General features: G+C 49.0%; 1 long non-coding RNA gene across 2 annotated transcripts in view; it reads left to right on the top strand.

The window, feature by feature from the left end:
• The first annotated feature begins 209 nt into the window (after positions 1–209).
• LOC137484234 (uncharacterized) overlaps positions 210–9314 on the top strand; it is a 50062-nt gene continuing 40957 nt past the window's right edge. Inside the window, exons 1-2 of one of the 2 annotated variants that reach the window (XR_011004792.1) lie at positions 210–333; positions 839–1048. This is a non-coding gene — a long non-coding RNA (uncharacterized lncRNA). Of the gene's footprint in view, positions 334–414; positions 565–838; positions 1049–9314 lie in introns of those variants that run through there. The other variant, XR_011004791.1, reaches the window with a different exon arrangement.

Genomic DNA, 9314 nt, shown 5'->3' with positions numbered 1-9314 from the left:
CAGGAGACAGCCTGAGGTTTTCCAGCATGGAAAGGTCTCCGCTCTGTGTCTCTCAACGCTGGCGCTTACCAAACATAGCCAGGGCCCTGCGAAACCTCGGGCCGGCACAGAGTAGTAAGATGAGCTCCCTCTTTATTTGGCCTAGCTAAAAATAGCCGAGGGGAAAAAAAAGGCAGAGTCAGGACCCTGCAGGACCAGTAGTCAATGGGCTGCGAGGAGCGATTGAACTCCAAGCCCTGCTCGGCAGGCTCCAGCTGACGGGCTATTTTTTGCCGTGGTTGACTAAATATGGTCAGGGAGGGAAGAGCAGGAGCAGGGGCCGCGCGCCCGGGGGTGCGTGTTTGGGATGCTTCGTTGGGTATATAAGCACTGGAAAGGTGGACTCGCGTCCTGACCAGAGCGGCCCCCTCCCTCCGCCAGCCCCCCCAGCCGTGTGCATCCCCCCGCAGCCTGACCCCCAGCCCGGGCTGACCCCCGGGGGGGTGACAAGGAGGAGGAGGAGGGAAGGGAGTGGGGGGGGGGGGGCGCGCAGGCACTCGTGCCGGCGCAGCCTCTCGCATCAAGGTGTGCTGCAATCCGGGCGGGCACGGTGGCTGCTCCTTAACCCCCGGCTGGCCGCGGCGCTGCCCGAGCGCGCTCCCCGCCCGCCCCGCGCAGCCCCCGCGGCACCGCGCTGCCTCCCCGCACCCCGCGGCACCGCGCTGCGATGCGGTGCAGCAGCGGGCATGGAGGGATGGAGTTGTGGCGGTGCTGGGCGGCGGGGGCGAGGTAAGGGTGGGTGGGAGGGGAGGGTTTGCCTGGTGATTTTTTTATTTATTTATTTTTTTTTCTCTCCAAGTGAGGACTAATCCCATCCCTGGGCCTGCTCTCTGTTCCCTTCCTGCATTAGAGATTGGCTATAAGGAGAAGGCTGACGGCTGCAGCATGAAGCGCATTATTACCTTGTGATTCCATGACCCTCCTCTATGCATCCCTAACTCTCGAAAGCTGATTCAGCTTTCAGCTAGTGCTCTGGTGAGTCCTCTGCTGCAACAGAAGCTCCTAACTGGTATGTCTTCTTTTTTTTTTTTTTTTTTTTCCCTCTCTTCTGCTCCCTGTCTTGCCTTTAACCGCTACCAGCTCAGCTTGGTTTAAACACTTTTCCTGGCCAATGCAGGACTTACCTGCCAATCCAACTTACCCAGGGACTTAAATGTGGGCTTCTGCATACACAAATGTATGTGTGTGTGTGTGTGTGTCTATGTGGGGATTTGCTGGATGTGTGTTTAATCTGTGGATCGCTTAGGAAACCTCACCCCCCTCTTTTTTTTTGTTCTGCTGTGGCATACTCCGCATTAAAAAAAAAAAAAAAAAGAAAACAAAAAAAACCAAAAACTAACAAACTGCAGAGCAAGCAGTGCACTAGAATAATCTGAACTGAAATGTTAGAACTTTGACATGCAACCGTTCTGCAAGGTTAAACCGGCCTTTAAATGCCTAATTCAGACACAGGCTGGCTAATGACACCTGGGGGGATTGGGGCTTTATTTATTTATTTGCAACAAACTAATGCTATGAGCTGATATCAGGCAGAGCAAAAGGGTGAGAGGTGGTTAAACTTAGCCTAACTTGCAATGATCTCAGTGCTGTAGTGATTAACTGTTAAAATGCCAAGAAATGAGTATTAATTATAGGCGCATGGTTTGTGGATGATCAGAAAGGGAATATGGGGAGGAGAAGAAGTTAGGTTTCCCTGCAAGGGTTTGGAATTCAGGTTACATGAAGTGTAACATAAATTGATTGTTAATGCTTCTGCAACTCAGAGTTGACTGTGGTCATTATATTTTATATGACAGTGGTGGTTCCTATCACATGAATATATAGACACCAGTTTGGTAGAGGTGGATACTGTGGTGCACGCACACACTCATGCAGATTTAGGTACGTTTTATAGCATGCATATGGATATTTTATATGCATCTTTATGCATAGGTATATAAATGCTATATACAAGCAGGTGTAATGTATCACCCAGACACAGCCCATCTCCAGGCTGTGTGGGGAGTGTGGATACAGGTATATGTGTGCCTGTGCCGGAGGGAGTGTGCACTGTGTAATTGTATAGGCAGAAATCCGTGATTTGTGCTGTCAGTTTAATTGCTGGGTTCCTCTCGAGCAGATGGTTGTGTCTGTGGCTCCCAAGGTCTGAGCTCAGTCTCTCTGCCATGGGCTGTGCTGGGACGAGCACCTGCCTCCAGCTCGGCCCCGCTGGCATGTCCCTTCTCCAGTGCCCAGCCCTACACTGGGGCTGACTACAAAGTCCCCAAAGGTTTCTGCTGCACAGCTTCAGTTTGACTTTGACACTTGGACCTGAGCAGCACCTTGAGGCTTGGGCAGAGCAGGGATATAATATACAGCATGTTGCTTTCCATCCCTCTCGCCCCGCTCCTTCCTCTTTCGCCTTCAGGCGATACCTCAGGCTCTTCCCTCCCCTTTTATTTGCCCCTTGGCCTCTGCATGATCCAGGTCTCCATCCGTTTTTCTCTGCAGAACAGCCACAGTTTTATTGTGCATGTTTTTCTGCCAAGAGCAAGCGTAGGAGCTCAGCGAGCCCAAGTGGGTTGAGGATAGTAGCTGATGTTCACCCACCACCACTCTACTCCTGGTGGTGGCTGGAGGATGGGATCCACAGGGTGCCTCTGATATTACATTAAAGGCACCATCACGGCCATTTGTCTGCTCCTCCACCAAATGGTACAACCCTGGAAAGCATAAGATTCCACCCAGAACCTCAAAGCAAATTTAAATCGCCACGATGAACTCTGCAGCTGTGGTTGTGTCGTTGTCTTCATTCTAGTAAGGATTTATAAGGTCATTTTTCTAAAGCTCTTCCACAGGGCTTGCTTTAGGTGGCTGGCAGCTGCTGTCCCACTGGTCTGCAGAAGATGGGGACTGTTTAGGACAGCCCATGTCAAATGCATTTGAGGAAATCAAACTGGGTACAAGGTGCAGATGTTTAACAGCCCAAGAAGTCCAGTAGCTGTTCTACTGCTGTCAGTCTGAAGGAAATTCAATACCATGGAGTGCTTGGCTGTGCAACACCCCGCCACCAACACTTTGTTTTTGTTGTTTGTTTGGTTTTTTTTTTTTTTTTTAATCTGAATCACTCAGACTTTCCCTCACACTCTTCAGCTCTCCCTTTGCTTTAATTTCACTGCAGTCATGCATTACACCAGTGCCACAGCTCCATCACTCTTCCCCTTAATCCAAACTAAAGGCTGAAATTTGCCTTTAAATGAGACAAATAATGATGGTTAAAAGGGCCAACAAACTGATGGAATGAGGGGGAAGCTGCACAGAGCCAGGACCGAGGCACGTGCTGGTGTTGCATGAGGGGTGCGAAGCGATTTTGGGGCTTGGGGCTGAGCACAGCGGATTTACACCCGGGCTCCATGCGGCCTTTGCTCTTCAGTGGTGCTGGAAGTCGATGGGGCGCAGGGAAATATTTGCTCCCCAGCTGGCAGTGATATTTTAAAAAGCAGTGAGACGCATCGATGCAATTAGGTATTCCAAAGTGCTTAGTTTGCCACTTGCTAAGTTTACTTAAACCCTCTTTAAAGGGTCCATTAGAAGACTGTGAGGAACGGTAAAATTCATTAACACGGAGGCAGCCATTGCACATTTGCCTGTAAATTGGTATCGATCGGCGGCCGCGGCGGGCGCAGGTGAGGAGGCACCGTGCCCGCCCTGCTGAGCGAGCAGGCAGCGCCCGGCGTGACCTCCGCCGCGCTCCTGCCTAAATCCTGCCCATTATAGTCTCCCATTCAGCCCGGGCGGCGAGCGCAGCCCTGCCGCTCGGCCCACATTGTTCAGGGAGCTTTAAAGCTCAGCACGGCTGCGAGGGAGGCGAGGGAGAGGGGCAGAGGCAGGGCTGCGTGCGGGACCGAGCCTCACGGGGGCACAGCGCGGTGCCGGCCGGGGCGCGCAGCCCACGGGGGCTGCGGGAAGAACTCGGCAAGGCTTTGGCCCGAGCTCCCAGCACCTCGCTTTGGCTGCCTTTTATGTCTGCAGGTCTTCCCAAAGCCCCTTAGCTGGCGTGGAGCTCAACCGGATGAGTTATTAGAAGCAATTTTTAATTATTTTTTATTTTTAATGCCCTGAACGTGCCAAAAGGCATGCGCTATCTTTTTGGGGGTTGCTTATCTGTGGGGGTAGTGTCTCGCTCCCAGGGACCAGCAGAGGAAAAAACATTGGATTCACTAGGTAAGATGCTTTCTTCTTCCTATGCTTTAATCTCTACTTACTGATAAAGCAATCGCGTGTCTGAGGCTGATGAGTTCTCTTACTCTGGCGAATGGAGCAGTCCTTCCCGGTGTGGTTTGTAAATCAGTAGCTTGCCATTCGATTCTTGGCTTTCTGAAAACAAATTGGCTTTTTGTTTCCAAATTGTAGGATGGAGGCAATTGGGAATTGATAGATATTTAACTTTCTCCCACATGGCTTTGTCTGGAATGAAACCTATATGCATGTACAGCAAAGGCTTTCCTCTAAACCACATTTTTGTCTTTTTTAAATGCTAGAAGTTTATGATTTAGAATTGAAACACCTACTTTTTAGGTGGAGTGGGAGGCTGGCTGTTACTCTGTGCCGTTTATGTTTCAAAGAGCCCCTGCTAGGGCAGCCACTGGACCTCTGCTGCTTTGTGTCCAGTGAATTCTGCAGTTCCCCTTCCCAGGACCCAAAATCCATCATCTGCCGAGGGCTCAGCCCAGCTTTACTGGCAAGGATAGGGAGCTGGGGTGTGTGTCTGTCTGCACATGGGCTGGGCAGGAGGAAAGTCTGCTGGTTTGAACTGAGCCGTAACTCACTCTCAGGATGTAAATTGTAAATCAGCGTTATTTTTCCTCCTGTGACCATATAAATGCGCATATTGAAACTACCTGCTTGAGAGACATACTTCTTTATATGCCCATATGAACCTGGCAAGCTATGGAATGTAAAGAAGTATGTATTTCAGGTGGGAATCCTTCTCAGAGGAGCAATGTGTGACCCCGGGCAAGGCGGGGGAGAAAGACAGACAGATTATTTTATATTATTATTTTTTTTAACTGCCTGACCCGGCAGACTGACTGGGGAGTCAATTGATGATCTTGTTCCAGCGCGTGTATTGTTCTGTCACTTTGCCTGTGTCAGCAGGTGGAAATGCTCATCAGGACATTAAATATTCAATATGCTGACTGCGGCATGGGCTTTGAAAGGCGATGCCAGAGGAAAGCTGGCTGTCCGCTCCTGGGTTTTAACAGGGATACAGGCCAATCGCTCCCTTCTCCTGCTTCTCCATCGACCCTTTTTACCCCAAAAATAAGGCCAGATAGCAAACAAAGCTGGCTGATCTTTAAATCTAGGAACAACAAAAGGAGGTGGATGGTGGGGGGAGAAGAAGAGAGAGGAAAAGGAGACAACAGTTGTGACTTGGGCGTGTGGTGCTTTAGCTTTAAATTAGTGTGCAAATTCCGCTTTTTGAATCTTTCCGACATTAAAACTTTTTGTGCTTAAAACTGGAGAGAAGGAGACCTTCCTGGTCAGTGTGGTGAGCCATGGAGTCAGCGGATCACAGCTAAAGCCAGAGGAGTGGCCTGAATATCGGGGTCTTAAATAAGAAAATTAGATCATTTAATTCTGGAATTGGCTGTTTTTCCAGGATCCTACAATAATGTGGCAAGATAAAAGAAATTTGGTTTAAAGACACATTTAATGTTCTGCCTAAGCGGGAGTCACATCTGAGGGTTTAAAGCTTTCAGCCCCAAATTTCCTCATGTTTCTGTGAAATTGCTATGATGTAAAAAGCTGAACTCCTCAAAAAGCCGCTCCCCAGTTTCCCAAACTCCAGTTTCCACCTCTGTGGGGCCGCTGAGGGCAGCATTTGGCTTTTGAGTGATTTCCCTGCAATCACAACCCCATCTTCACCTTGCTCACAGCTCCTCAGGCATCGTTTGGTAGCTGTGGTGCCAGGACATGTTATGCAGAGGTTAATCAAGTCTTTCCCATGGCAGCATCCTCCCCCAGGCATGGGAACAGTCGAGGCTCTGAGTTTGGATTTTGGGGAGCCTTTATCCGTCTCTATTCACGGTGAGCGCCGCCATCACTTGTTCCAGGAACGCCAAGGGGAATCAAACTCAAGCAGGTGCTCGTGAGTAGTGGGTGAGAAAAGACAGGTTGGGCTACTGGGGAGATTTCCTACCTGTAGGATTTGTGGGGTTTATCGAGGTGCTTTTTGTTGTTGTTGTTGTTGTTGATGTTTCAATTAAACACCACGGCTGATGGAGGCGTGGGCAGTGCCGAGCCCCTTCCCAGCAGAGGAGGAGCCTTTGCTTTTTCTGCCAGGTGGCTTTGGGAAGGCCGGGTTTGCACTGGAGGATGGCTGGTGTGCACATTATCCTGTTGGCTCTTTCAGATGCTCTGGTTGTGCTGGGCCCTGGAAAGCTGGGGTGTTCCTGGCTGGCTGCGGCGCTGTCCCTCAGGACCTGGCTGCAGGGATGCAGCAAGCCCTGGGCTCAGCCCCACCAGCAGCCACCCTGCCTGGGGACAATCCTTGGCCCCTGTGACCCCACCAGGATTGGTCCTGTGGGTGTCCAGCCCCATTTTGGGGTCAGACTTAAATATGAAACTGGTGGATGCTGGGAAATGAGCTGAACCCAGGCAGGAAGACACTGGTTACACGCAGGACTATAATTCTGCTCCTTTGTAAATCAGCAATGTTACCTTGAGTCTCTGGATGAAAAATGAGGACAAGTCTCACCATTCTGAATATAACATAACATTATATCTAATATATAATTTGTATATGGAATTCCCCTCCTTTCTTTGCTGACCCTTTGTCCCACTCCTCATTTCCCTTCTCCTTCCTTTTGTCATTTTTCTTTTTTTTTCTTTTTCCCTTTTTTTCCTTTTTTAGTTTTTCTATTTTGTTTTTCTATTTTTTTTCTTCCCCCCCCTTCTCTGTTTTCATCCCCTTCTCAGCACAGGTTATACTAAAACCCCTGTGCCACTGCATGTTGCTCTTTCAAAGGTGTTAATGTTTTGATTTACAGCAGATACCTGCATTTGTAATGCAATTTTTATCTCCTTCCCCCCACCTCTCTGAATTAATACGCTTGTTAATCACATGGAATTGCTAACTTTAGGAAGTCGCTAAGTGCTCAGATTTATTTTTTATGTAAATATTTTCAAAGGTATAATTCTGAGCGCTGTCTCGCAGCATGGCAGCGCAGATGGAGGGGGAAGCTTTGCCATGGACGGTGTCACCTGGGCTTGAACAATGTTAAAAATGAAATGGGTTGGATGTGGCCCCCCAAGAGCCATGGTAGCCTTGCTGTTGACACCAATGGAAGCAGGCGATGGCTGCAGGCCTTCACCAACCACTTTGTGCCATTCTTCCGCTCCATGGCAGCTCTTCATCCCTTTTACACCTCTTTGGATTAAAACTGAAACTGTTACATTGCACTGTGCCCGCTCTATTTTACAGCTAAATTAAAGCCACTTCTCTTAGGATTTCTATAAATTGGTGAGCATCTCCCGGCCTTGAGAGCCGTGGTGGGTGTGATACGAGGAGCACTCGTGCTGTACCCGCAGCGCTGGGATGCTCAGGTGCGCCCATCCATCCTGCGAGCTGAGTACTGTGCAGTGCCAGGCACAGAAACAGGAGCTCTGAGAATTGTAAAAGCCATAAATCCAGTGGACCAAATTAGTTAAATTTTTCTATTCTATGCCTCACAAAATCCAGCCGTTCTGGAGATGAATTCCCCGCATGTGAGCGGAACTACCGGCAGGTATAAGATGGATATTTCACACGTGCACATGAGAGCACAGGGACAAATTTGTGCCATGCGGTTTTCCCTGGCGGGTTTTTCTTTTTTCTATACTTTTTGCGTGTTTGTTACATTGATGATCCATTATTACAGTTGTTACTATTACTTAATGTTGGAAGACAGGTGGTCCCATAAATTCTAGCACTCTCTATTTTTTTTTTTTTTTTAAAGAGGGGGGGCATGTTTGCAATTCAAGTTTAATAGTGCATTCATCAAGAGCAATAAAGCATTTTATTGCACAAGTATTTCAAGGGATGTGCCGGCCCTGGTAAAAGCATTAGTAAAGGGGTGCATCAGCAATCTCATTTAAAACTGTCGACCCAACGTGAAAAATGTTGCGTTGAAGAATAAACTGCTATTAAGCATGATTAGATTGACCTGCAGGACAGATATTTTAGCTGCAGCAGCACAAGTCGATCAAAGTGAGCATCGCTTAGATTGCAAATTTTTTTTTTTTTAATGCCCTAAATTAAAAATGAAAGAGCCTCAGAATATTTAGGACCAGAGTGTGACTTTGGGGGTGAGATTTGTGCATTCGATTCGAAGCAGTTTGGGAAAGTGGGGAAAGGGGGAAAAGGTATTAATTGCTGCCCCTTTAGTATACATTGAAAATATGTTACTCAGATCAACCAATCAAAAAAGAAATTGTGCTGACTCAGCACTCGGGCTAGTCTGCACGTCCGATTGCAGAAGAGATCAGCACTGCACTGCAGTATCTTTCCCTGCCTTTGACACCAGCCTAGCTGGGCAGGGCTTCCCTTGTGTTTCCCAGGACTGGTTTAGGCCAAGAACAAGAGAAGGCCCTGAAGAGAGGAGGAGAGAGTCAAGGTTGCACGAGCCTCGAGCTGCTAACAATCCTTTTTAGTCAGTAAGAAAGAGCTTCCATGCTAGGTTTGCCCTGCCAGATGCAAGCGGCATGAATTGCTTGGGAATATATCTATTTTTAAAGACTTTCACCACATCTTGCACTTAGCAGTGACTGTGGGCGAGGGGGTGGTGTGTTCCTAGCAAGAGAAATATCCTCACTCCTCAGCTGTGATCCCTCCCTGATTTCAGTGCCGCACTGGCGGGTGCCTCCCAGAGAAGATGCTGGGTTAAATGTTTGCCACGTGATGCTGAAGTTGCTCCTGACCTCAGCCAAGCGGACAGCGATGCTGAGAGCTGCCTTCCCACTGGGATGCGGGGGGTCACGCTGAGAGCAGCCCAGTGCTCCAAGGATGGGAGCCAAGAGAGAACATGGACTCCACTGCTGGCTCGCTGGGGTTGCAGACAAGTTGTGTAGCTCGCTTGCCTCAGTTTCCCTCCGAGGCAAAGTAGGTTTGTGCTGAGGAGGTGTTGAAGCTGTGTTTGCACTGTGAGGCTGAAGGTGGAGGTGGCCAAGGTGGATGGAGGCAATGACATGAGGCCAAGATTGTCCTGGTTTTGTTGGCATTGGCTTGCCCAGTTCTGCCTGGTGTGTATTTGGGG

The sequence above is a fragment of the Anomalospiza imberbis genome, chromosome 17 (genome assembly GCF_031753505.1).
Source record: "Anomalospiza imberbis isolate Cuckoo-Finch-1a 21T00152 chromosome 17, ASM3175350v1, whole genome shotgun sequence".
NCBI classification, from domain to species: Eukaryota; Metazoa; Chordata; class Aves; order Passeriformes; family Viduidae; genus Anomalospiza; species Anomalospiza imberbis.
This window is presented reverse-complemented; position numbering and strand designations above follow the sequence as displayed.